The 12,478-nt window shown below is 41.1% G+C and overlaps 1 protein-coding gene across 2 annotated transcripts in view; it reads left to right on the top strand.

Annotated features, from left to right (window-relative positions):
* Positions 1-12,478, top strand: part of unc5ca (unc-5 netrin receptor Ca) — a 200,977-nt gene that overhangs the window by 90,946 nt on the left and 97,553 nt on the right. The window lies entirely within an intron of this gene.

The following is a 12,478-nucleotide window of genomic DNA, read 5'->3' as shown; positions in this document are numbered from 1 at the left end:
GTACTTACTTTTACTAGAAAATGATGCAAATACACAACTGATACTTGCACTTAGATTATTAAACTCATACTGTTAAATATTAGATAACAATGAAGTTGATTGGTGTCGCACAGTGTACGTCTTTGCAACTGATATCACCTGGTGACAGCAAGCAACCTCCAGCAACCACTTACCAACTGGTTGGGGAGTACACATTTTTCCCTAGTGACTGGAGGTTGCCAGGGGGTTGCCAACCAGTCTTTAGGCCTGTGTGACTGACGCCTAATGTAGGCAAAGTGGAATCAGTGTAGAACCTTAAACACAGTCATTATTCAAACTTGAAAAACTCACTGACAGGACTCATGGTAGGTGTAACATTTAAGTTATTTCAATAGCCCCTTTTCTTTTGACAGGATGACTTGAGGTGGAAGTATTTTGCAACAGTTAAACATTTTTATGCTACTCTAGGCATCATTATCTTCAGTGAATATTGATTTACATATGTACTATATTTTTAAAAAACTTTGGTTTTAATTTTTATTTCTTTTTAAGCAAGTGAAAAGGTAGTTTAGCATTATACTTACAGTACTTTAAGCACTATATCAGAGAATTGTATGCATGACAATATATTTTATTTGATTAAGCAGTTGATTTTTTTTTTTTTGTGCAGGACTATTATTATATCGTACAGGTTGCAAAAAATGCCATTTAGTTCACCTTTTATTCCATTTATTGATTTAAAGACAGAAACAGGAAACGGACCCCCCACCACAATACACACACACACACAATTTAAAAAAAAAAGAAACATTGTGAAAACAATAGAATGCACCGTACATCTTAACTTTCTTTTTTAAGTTGAATGCAGCTTTGATGTACCGCATACACATACATACTTGTCATATATCATTTAGAGGTTGTTTCTATTACATGTTACTTACAGTCAGATACAGATACAGATATACTGATTGTAAGTAACATGTAATACTGATTGTGCAATAAATGAAGTCCCCCTTTCCCCTGTTTTCACTGATTTATCTGGGCAATTTGGCCCTGTTGATGTTCTGCTCTTTGTGATGTGGCCAAAATTTTTGTCTCACTGGAGTGCTGGAAGCACACAGGTTAAATCCATTATTCAGATGTTTTATTTGTGCAGAAAGGTAGGTCACATGTCAGATGCGTGTACACAACTGTCCCACTGCTGGTGCTGTACTGCGACGTTCAGAGGACAGTTTAATGGGATTCACAACGATGTACTGGATTGCAGCCAAAGTTCCACACTTGTCGCTTGACAGCACATGGTATTACTCTGCTGGCTAGGTAATGATGAATCATGCTGCTGCTTTGGCAGGAATACAAAGATATACACAACCTGGTTTCTTAGACTTAAGGTTGACATGAGCTCAGCTTATGGGTTTCCACCTGCTTGATAATGAGCGTTGGTCCCCAGAGCAAGCAAAACTAAAACACATGATGAAAACCATCTCGGTTTGAAATACCTGAATAAAACAATTGAGTCAACAAACAACAGCATAAATCAGAATAGCTATTTTGACTTAAGTATATATACTTATAAAATATTCTATGAAAATTCCCCTTCTTGTTGCAAAGCATACCCCAGAGCCAAACACTGTGCTGCATGGATGTTTGTTCTTTGGTGTCCTGGTTGGTGTCTGCTTCAGTCCTTAACCTAAGCAGACACAAACAACTGAGAGGTACAGATTGAAGTTTCCTCTGATACAGTTGTCACTCTTGAACAGTCAAGGCAAAGGAAAATAAATAGAACAAAACTACAAGAAAAAAATATACGAGGAAATCAAACAATAGGTACAAATATATGCTGCTCAAAAATATAAGAGGGGGTTTTAATGAAATTAACACTGGCCACTGGTGTGAATGTCTCTGACTAAGCAATCAGACACAGATCTCATGCCAGTGGCCTGAGGGCCCAATGTCCTCTAGTGGGCCCTGTGCTTTTCACAGATGAGAGCAGGTTCACCCTGAGCACATGTTATAGATGTGAAAGGGTCTTGAGAAGCCGTGGAGAATGCTATGCTGCCTGTATCATCATTCAGCACAACCAGTGGCATTATTTTTTTTATCCCCTTTATGTTACTTGATTGTCTTCAGTGCAGTATAGCTTGTATTTGATTTCTTAAACATGCTGATATGAAGATTTTTATGCCCTTTTTGTCTGTCTTACTGCTTTCTAATATTTGAGTAATAACTTTGTTTTGGAGAGCACCGACACAAGACAAAACTGTTAATAAGATGGTAAGATGGCACGCTGTCATTGGTTTTGTTTGCTCATGAATTTATTCCCACAGCCTTGCCTTCAGATATTCCCTTTTTCCTCCTGCCTTTCAGTGTTCAGCACTGACTTCATGTGCAGCTGCTAGTCATTTATTAGTCTCCCATCAGCTGTTTGCTAGCTGCTGTGTTCCACACTCTGTGTTACTGTGAAGAAATTCTGTTTAATTAATGACCCATGGCTTTAGAGTGTCTTACTGTGTAGTAATTGGCACCTTGAATTATTTCCACAATGTCGATCACCCAGTCTAGGGACGGGGGGGGGGGGGGGGGGGGGGGGGCATCAAGTTCATTTCATTAAGTTTCTGTGGTCGTTTTCTCATTTTGTATAAAACTCAGTTTTATATATTAATATCAGAATGATCTTTCTGAGTGCTCCTGTCTGTTGAAATAACCCTCAGGCCTGGTTAAAACATGGATTAGATTTTACATCTTGGAACTGCTCAAGATATGTTTTAATTAATGCTTAATTTGTCTTGTACAAGGCATCACAAAAAATAATAATAATAATAATTCATAAATAAATTGATTGGCTGTTTGCTACTTTAACTGCTCTAGGACATTTCATCTCAAGCACACAATAATCAATATATACATAAAAATATGGCAGCTGAATAATAATTAAATATCTAGAGCTGGTGATGTTTGGAGATTGTTTAAAGTTGATCATTTTATCTCATATATATATATATATATATATATATATATATATATATATATATATATATATATATATAGTAATAATGAGAAAATATCTTTTTTGGTCTTAAACAAAGCTTTTAGTTCACTTTTGTACTACAGACAGATTAAAAACCAAATATACGCAGTATTGCTACATAGTTTTAGTGAATCGCATAGAAAGCTACTTCAGGGTTCGGACTGTGAATTTACTGTGTGCACTGTTTATCTGTTTGTCTGTGTGAAACCTATACTCTGTAAGCTGTTTACTTCTCTTTGTTTCCCGCTGTTTCACCATCACAGCTAGAAGCTTTGACCTCCATACTGCTTTTATTATCTGTTTTCTTTCCCTCTCTGTCCCATCCCCTCACTTGCTGTTCTCCTTTCTTTTCTTTTCCGTTCTCTCTGCTCCATGCTGTTTTGTGCTCTACTCTAATTTCCACTGCCTGAAACTGGAGTAAGTAAAGTCAGATAAAACCTGTGCTTGAGGAAGCTGGGAAGAGAAGTAGGGGTTGATGGAGAGATGTTGATGGAGGATGCCTTTAAGAGGGCTGAAAAGGCCAACAGATATCAGGGAGTCACACTGAGGAGAAAGACGATACGAATCCTGTTGTGCCTCCACTCCCTCTCTTTCTGCCTGTCTTCTCATATTTTAGCAGAAAATGTAAAGTCAGCTTAAGTGTTGAATCACAGTGAAATTTAATCCTGGGGATTGAGATGAAATGTATAAACAAATGGAACATATATAAAACAACCAGAGGCTGTGTCAAACAGCTTTGTCTGTCATGTTTAACTATAGTGCGTTTATAAGTAGAGCAATAGAAATCCAGATTTATTGTAGTGTGGAAAATCAGAGAAAAACAGTAATGAAATACTCTGTGATGAAAGATTAATTACAACATATTGAATAAAGTGAGCAAAGTAGAGAACAATTCTACAAAAACAATGTTTTTTTGTTTTTGTAGAATGATTTTGTTTTTCTGTGATTACATAAGGCTTCATAATGAACATATAAAATATAGGCAGATCTGAAAGAATGAAAATAAATAAAATATGACGTGGCTATCGTCACACAAGAGTAGGCTTCCACATAATTCCTGTGAATGCCAGAGCAGTCGCTGACTTGTTCACTGTAAAATGAAGTTAAACTTTGACATGCAAACTGTAAATATCTAGTGACTGTTTTATGCATGGGTAAGTATAATAAGCAGTAGAAATGGAACATTGCTTGGATGCACAGTGTGCGAGAACTTTGGCAATTATTACAATGGACTCAGGAAGGGCTATGAGCTTCCACGGTATCTGTTGTAAATATAGAAGCTACTTTCAGCTGCTCCCTTATTCACAAGGGGCCGCTGCAGTAGACAATTTGGCAGAAATTGTATATTTTTGAAACTTCAGTAAAAACTGACAGTCCTAAGAATGTGTGCATTGAACATTATTTTCTGAATAATAAATGCAAATTTTATATATATATGAGTTTCATAATGGTGCAAACAAGTTACTTTGGACAGACTCATCTTGCACCACAGGGCCTCATCTGCAGGGTGGGTACGACACTTGCCAGTCAAGGGAAGGTTCATAGGTGAGGGAATCGCAAAGGGAAGCAGGATGACCTAGGAGTTACTGTGTTCAGCTTCCAGCTGGAGGGAACAGGTTTGATTTCCTAAGCAGCATTCATTGCCTGTCATAGTATTCTTGACAAACATAATATGATCCCCCCGCTGGCCTGTGACCCTACCTCTCAGCCAAGACAGCAAATAAAAGCAAGATTTTCACAAAAAAAAAAAAAAAAAAAGCCCTCACCCAGACAGATTTTAATACAATCATATTATTAACAATGACATTTGCTAAAACATGCTTACTGTATCTCCATTTTAATGAATGTTGTGTAAGGTGCAGACCAGCATAATTTGTCTCGATTGCAAATGTTATTGTGAAGGGCATTTCTCCAGTGTTTGCTTAAGCAATACGCGTACAACCACAGTATATCTCCATTAGCCTTGAAGTGTGCTAATGACATGTTGTGTACTAGGTTACTTACTTTGTCTCCATTAACCAAAGTGTGAATGGTTATTAGTCTGGTAGCAATGACCTGTGACTCCATATCTATACATGCACAAGCACACACACAAATACGTTATTGGCACACAAAGTATTCGCTGGGGTGATTTGTGACCTCTTTCCCTCCATTGCTGCCATCTCACTTGTATTGATTTTTTTTTTTTGTCTTTGTCTTTCCCTCTTTCTGTTTCTACTAATGTCTCTCCTTTCCTCTGTCTTCTTTGCCCTCTTTCTGGCTTCACTCCCATTCTTCTTTGTGGCCTTTGTGTTTAGTTCTATTTTCTTCTCCTGCAGTGTCTGCATATTTACTGTATATCTCTTTCTTAAATACAAAACACGTATCTGCATCTGTCTGTTGAAAATGTGTGAAAGCTAATGCTTATTTAAATGTTTTGTTGGTCTGATGCTACAGTTCTCTTTAGGCTTTCTCTTGGTTCATTGCCGCTTTGGAGCTGCTGACGGACCTAAACGTGCACGCTCAGCAACATTCACGCGCATACATGCGCACACAGACGCACAACAGGATTGTTGTAATCAGTCACTATCAGAGTGGAAGCCTCTGAGAGAGTATAGCCATGCACTTACATGTATGTGTGCATACACACAATTGACACACATTTTGAGTGTTCAGTTGGTTACAGACCGGTGATTCTGTTCTGTCAGTGTCCTCCATGATTTTTCCCTCCAAGGAACTCTGTCAGACCTTGTTCTCTTCCTTTCTCACAATGCTTCAGTCTGTTGTGATCTTACTTTAATACCCTCTTTGACTCTTCTGTCTTCATCATTTGAACTCCTATTTTTTTCATAATACTGATGTAACTAATTATTTTGAGTGCAAATGGCTGTTATATATGTTGTTCTTGGATCTCTAACGCAAACTGTAAAATGCATTTCTAAATGTATCATTCAGCCTAGACTTCAGCTGTTAATGTTGTGATGTTGTGGATGTTGTATCAGTGCCAATTCGAGGTACCTCTTCAACGTTGCCTAGACATCCTTGTTAGACTTTCTAGCAAGAGAAATTTTGTATTCAAGAATTGTGTACCATCTCCATAATTCCATCACTGCATTAATCTGATCTATATTTCTCACTTTTGTAAGAGATGGTCTGCCAACTTGCATCCACCTACGTTTAGTTTTTGCAGTCATACTGTGACAAACTTTGACCAGGGAGACCAACAAATCAACAAACCTGGCTGACTGAGAAACCCCAACTGTGTAAAGACACTAAAGACTCAAACATACAATGTTTAGTTCTCCTGAAATATTATAATATGATAAATAACACATTTCTCAGTCTTAATCTGTAGGTGAATTAAGCTGTTAACTTGATTTATTAGCATCAGCGTCACAGTTTCTTCTTTGACACTCGTCAAATGGCAGGTTTCGAAAGTAGAGACTCTGGTTAGGTAGCAGCAGACATAAAGTGTTTGTGTTGAAGCTTTCATATCTCAGCCCCTTTGGGGAAATTTTGTCTTCACTTGCCGCGGCTACATAGTGTCGATCAGAATGTTGGGTCGCTTTCCTGACAGCTCAGCTTGATCTAGGCTCACCACTCAGTGAGCTCTTCTCATGAGAATGGGGCAAATGTTTGCAAAAAAGCAGGGACTCAGACTTATATCTTTACTCTTCCATTTACATACAAGAGTAAAAAGCATAAAGCGCTGCATTTTTTTCAGCAAAAATGGAACATTATGTACTTTACAGAAGGCATAGTTATTGCAGAGCTGTTTGTGTTATTTTTTTCTACCCTCTGGATGTATCTGCTCTTACCTCATATCTCTTTGTCTTTTGTCAGACTCTCTCCCTCTGTGGCACTTATGAAATAATAATGGCGAGTGTTGAGTCAGTGTTGAATTTCTGCAGCTTTTTCTTTTTTTTTTTTTCCTTTTCCTTAAAAAACTATGTTGTTGACCTGTCACTGCTCACACCACAAAGCAATTGCGTGCTTTACCCATTTTTGCTTTCCTTTTGTAAATCATTTAGCCACTAAATGCACAGTCTCTGTTTCATGTTTTCCTTTAGCCTTTTTTTTCTAGCCCTAGTTTGTTTGATTCAAAGAAATTAAGACTTTATATTTTGTCTGAGTCTGAACAGTTTTTGTCTGCATTCTCTTTAACTTTCTGTTAAAACACAGTGGGACACATGAAATGGGGAAAAAATTCAAACTGAATGAATGCAGAAGGAAATGGATGAGTGTTTTATAGCTATAGACATTTCTGGCACCTAAAAGATAACCAAGACACCTTATTTCTTGTTCTTGAAGGCTACTTCAGTGTTCCCTTGTACCTCAATGTATTGTTTGCATTTTATCCAACTAATGGACAAAGCTTTAAATGGAGCTGAATTATGATACACTGGCAAGTATTGTGTTGGACTACTGCTGACTGTGACTGCAGTAAACGTGAGTTTACCCTTAGCTTGATTTTAGTAAGAAAACCAGAGGAGGTGGTTCATCAGCCCCCCTTGCTTATTGTGGTTGTAGCCATTGCTGTGCTTTTGTTATTATGATTAGGGCTGTGGTATATATTAATGGGTGTAACAGTGACCACATGCAGCCATCAAGTTTGTGTGTGTGTGTGTGTGTGTGTGTGTGTGTGTGTGTGTGTGTGTGTGTGTGTGTGTGTGTGTGTGTGTGTGTGTGTAGTAGTGATTATGAAGCTGACCTTTGTATTGAAGCTACTGTATGCTGGTAATACATTTGTCATAGAAACACTGCAGACTTAAATATTGGGTTGACTATAGCAGCAGCATAAAAAGTCCAAATAACCACAAAGCCAGGCACACACTCACATCAGGAAGCACAACCAGGTGGATCCTATTTTTTATATATATATATATATATATATATATATATATATATATATATATATTTATTATTATTATTTTATTTTTAAAGTTGTCACATCATCATCACTGTACACCCATGACTGCGAGGCCACGTCAGAGTCCAACGTCATCATCAAGTTTGCTGACGACACTGCTGTTGTGGGACTAATCTCTCACAATGAGGAGACAGCCTACAGGAGAGAGGTCTCCTGCCTGGAGAACTGGTGCCAGGAGAACCACCTCCTGCTCAACGTCAGCAAAACGAAGGAACTGATCGTGGACTTCAGCAGGAAGCAGCAGAGGGACTACCATCCACTTGTCATCAGTGGTGCTGAGGTGGAAAGAGTGGACACTTTCAAATACCTGGGAGTGACCATCTCACAGGACCTGTCCTGGACTCATCACATAAACATCACTGTGAAGAAGGCCAGACAGCATCTCTACCTCCTCAGGCGGCTGAGAGACTTCAAGCTCCCACTCAAGGTGCTCAGGAACTTTTACACCTGCACCATCGAGAGCATCATGCGTGGGAGCATCACCACCTGGATGGGAAACTGCACCAAGCAGGACTTCATGGCCCTAAAAAGGGTGGTTCGTTCAGCTGAACGGACCACCCTCCCCAACCTGCAGGACATTTACACCAAGCAGTGCAGGCTGAGGGCCATGAAGATCCTAAAACAGCCCAGCCACCCCGGACACTCTCTCTTCTCCCTGCTCCCATCAGGCCGGCGTTACCGCTGCCTGAGGACTAAGACTGAAAGGTTGAAGAAGAGTTTTTACCCACAAGCCATCCGTCTGCTCAACTCTGAGCCCTAACTGGACCATTATTGCACAATGTAAATATTATAATTTATAAAAGTGTGTATAGTGTATAGTATATAGAGTATAGTGTATAGTGTGAATTACTTTTTTTTATTTTTATTCTTCTTATTTATATGTGTGTGTATATATGGTTGCAGGTACAAAATACATTTCACTGTGCATTGTACTGTGTATAACTGTGCATGTGACAAATAAACACTATCTTAATCTTAATCTTAATCTCATCTCTCTGGTGTTACAGCCTTGACTTTAGCTGGATTATAACTAGACTGGACCAGAAAACAAAGTGTTCCTATGGATCTGAAAGAATCTAAAGCAGGACAAAATGTTTCGCAAGGTAGACATGACAAACATATGTTTTTCAAATAACAGTAAAATTACCTTGCTTCAACTTCATATTGGGGTCTTTGTACTGTTATCTATATCACTGCACTTTTTTTTATTATTTACATTTTTCTATATCATCCCAACCCTTTTATTGCTTTACAACAGAAGGCTATAGGTACAGACTTTATAAATGGTGTCCCGTCCAAATAAATGTGTTCCATGTGCCAACTTGTACTTTTAATGGGTAATTTATTGTTTTATTTTTTAATAAGGATATTAATCATACACAGAAGTCCAATAATAAACACCATGTTTGAACATAAGGATGTCCATAAGTGCACTTGGCACCAGGACACCCTAGGTCGCAGGTCGATAATCAATTTTGTAATCGTATCACCAGATCTGTGGCCATATGTTCTGGACACCTGGGTGAAGAGAAGAGCTGAGCTGTCAGCTGATCACCACCTGGTGGTGAGTTGGATCAGGTGGCGAGGGAAGATGCTGCACAGACCTGGGGCACCTAAACATGTTGTGAGGGTGCCCTGGGAACGCCTGGCAGAAGCCCCAGTCCGAGAGATCTTCAACTCCCACCTCCGGCAGAACTTCCAACAGCATTCTGAGGGAGGCTGAGGACATTGAGTCTGAATGGACCACGTTCCGCACCTCCATTGTTGAGGCTGCTGCTCAGAGCTGTGGCTGCAAGGTGGTTGGTGCCTGTTGTGGTAGTAACCCCCGAACCAGAGATGGTGGTCACTGGAGGTGAAGGGAGCCATCAAGTTGAAGGAGTCTTATCGGGCTTGGTTAGCCTGTGGGACTCCGGAGGCAGCTGACAGGTACCAGCAGGCCAAGCGGAACGTGGCTCGGGCATTGGCTGAAGCAAAAAACTCGGGTGTGGGAGGAGTTCGGTGAGGCTATGGAAAAAGACTTTCAGACGGCATTGAAGCGATTCTGGCAAACCGTCAGGCAACTCAGGAGGGGAAAGCGGTGCTCCACTCACACGGTTTATAGTGTGGGTGGAGTGCTGCTGACTTCAACTGAGGCTATAGAAGGGCAATGGAAGGAATACTTCGAAGACCTCCTGAATCCCACTGACACGCCTTCAGTAGTGGAAGCAAAGTCTGGGGACGAGGGGGATGACTCGCCCATCACCAGGGCTGAGGTCACAGAGGTGTTTATACAAGTCCTTGTTGGCAGGGCCCCTGGAGTAGATGAGATTCACCATGAGTTCCTGAAGGCTCTGGATGCTGTATGGCTGACATGCCTCTGCAACATCGTGTGGAGATCTGGGGCGGTGCCATTGGATTGGCAGACCGGGGTGGTGGTCCCCATCTTTAAGAAGGAAGATCACACTCCTCAGCCTCCCCGGTAAGGTCTTTGCCAGGGTGCTGGAAAGGAGGGTCCATCTGTTAGTCCAACCTTGGATCCAAGAGGAACAATGCCGTTTTCGTCCTGGTCGTGGAACACTGGACTAGCTCTTTATCCTCTCGAGGATATTCGAGTGTGTGTCGGAGTTTACCCAACCAGTCTACATGTGCTTTGTGGATTTGAAAAAGGCATTTGACCGTTTCCCTCAGGGTATCCTGTGGGAGGTCATACGGGAGTATGGGGTGTCTGGCCTGTTGTTGTGGGCCGTTCAGCACCAACCGTAGTGAGAACTTGGTCCGCATTGCCAGCAATAAGTCGAACTTGTTTCCTGTGGGTGCCCTTTGTCACTGCCCTTTGTCACTGATTCTGTTTTAAATTTTTATGGACAGAATTTCTAGGCGTAGCCAGGTGGCAGAAGGCTTCTTCCTTGGTGGCCTCAGAATCTCGTCTCTGCTCCTTGCGGATGATGCGGTCCTGTTGGCTTGTTCTGGGGTCTTGTTCACAAGTGACGGGAGAAGGGAGCGGGAGATCGACAGTCAGATCGGGGCTGCGTCTGCAGTGATGCGGACGCTGCATCGGTCTGTCGTGGTGAAGAGGGAGCTGAGTGTAAAAACAAAGCTGTCAATTTACCGGTTGATCTGTGTTCCCACCTTCACCTATGGTCACGAGCTTTGAGTAGTGATCGAAAGAATAAGCTAGTCAATACAAGTGGCAGAAATGAGCTTCCTCCAAAGGGTGGCTGGCCTCTCCCTTAGAGATAGGATGAGGAGTGTGGCCATTTGGGAGGGGCTCAGAGTAGAGCCGCTGCTCCTCCACATCGAGAGCAGCCAGTTGAGGTGGCTCAGGCATCTGAAAAGGATGCCTCCTGGGCACCTCTTGGGTGAGGTGTTCTGGGCATGTCCCACCAGGAGGAGACCCCGGGGTAGACCCAGGACACGCTGGAGAGGTTATATCTCTCGACTGGCCTGGGATTGCCTTGGGGTCCCTCCAGATGAGCTGGTGGAGGTGGCTGGGGAGAGGGAAGCCTGGGCTTCTCTGCTTATAGGTTGCTGCCACGACCCCGCCCCGGATAAGCGGAAGAAAATGGATGGGTGGATGGATGGATGGATGGATGTATATTAATTACACAGATGGCACTGTGGTGCACATCACAGGAATTGGTACCAGTTTTGAATCCACCAGATGGCTGGGACCTTTCTCTGCAGAGTTTGCATATTCTATGTGTACTCCAGCTTCCTCCCAATCCAAAGATATTCATGTTAGATTAATTAGTGGTTCTCACTTGGCTTTAGGTGTGAATGTGAGCATGAATGGTTGGTTGTCTGTCGCTCTGTATTAGCCCTGCAGTACACCGAGACCTGCTCAGGGTGTACCCATGTACCCTACCTCTCTCCCAATGACAGCTGGGATACGCTCCAGCACCCTACTGCAATCCTGAAGTGGATACACAAATCAGAAAATGGATGAATGGATATTCATCATACACTTTTAACAGTGGTGTTGTACAAAACACGAGTTTAGCAAAAACCTTAATTATAGAGACAGAAAGAGGCGTTATCAGGAGTAGCATGAGGTACCAGGTTTTATCTAATTCATGGTTATTTTTTAAAGATATCATTAAACCTTTCTGTTGTAAATACCTTTATATGGTTTTTCAAAGCTTCTTTATTATAGACCTTTTTTGCAAAACAGAAACAGGTTGTCTGAGCCTTGCTTTTACCATTGCATCCTCATCTACACTTTCACCAGTGGCTACAGTACAGTAGCTGTGAGGAAGTGCAGCACAGTGAACAGAGATGAAATCATTTGTATATCCCATCTCTCCATTTAAAAAAAAAAAATAAAAAATTCAATACCTGACAAAGTGCATTCACACAGCACTGTACCTCCATTCCCCAGGTGACAAGTAAACTTTGTTATATGAATCGACACTATAAGACTAATGGAAATATTTGGGGGTTTGTGCAGTTTTGTGATTGATAGAAATGTTTGTGACAGTATCCACTTGTCTTGATGCTTTTCTTCTATTTTTCATCTACTTCTTTCCCCTCACCTCCCTCCGCTGACAGCAGTGGTTTTGTTGATGTGATGTTCTGTCATGCTA

This window comes from Archocentrus centrarchus, chromosome 9 (genome assembly GCF_007364275.1).
Source record: "Archocentrus centrarchus isolate MPI-CPG fArcCen1 chromosome 9, fArcCen1, whole genome shotgun sequence".
Classification (NCBI taxonomy): Eukaryota; Metazoa; Chordata; class Actinopteri; order Cichliformes; family Cichlidae; genus Archocentrus; species Archocentrus centrarchus.
Note: the sequence above shows the minus strand (reverse complement) of the source record. Positions and strands in the feature narration are given on the sequence as shown.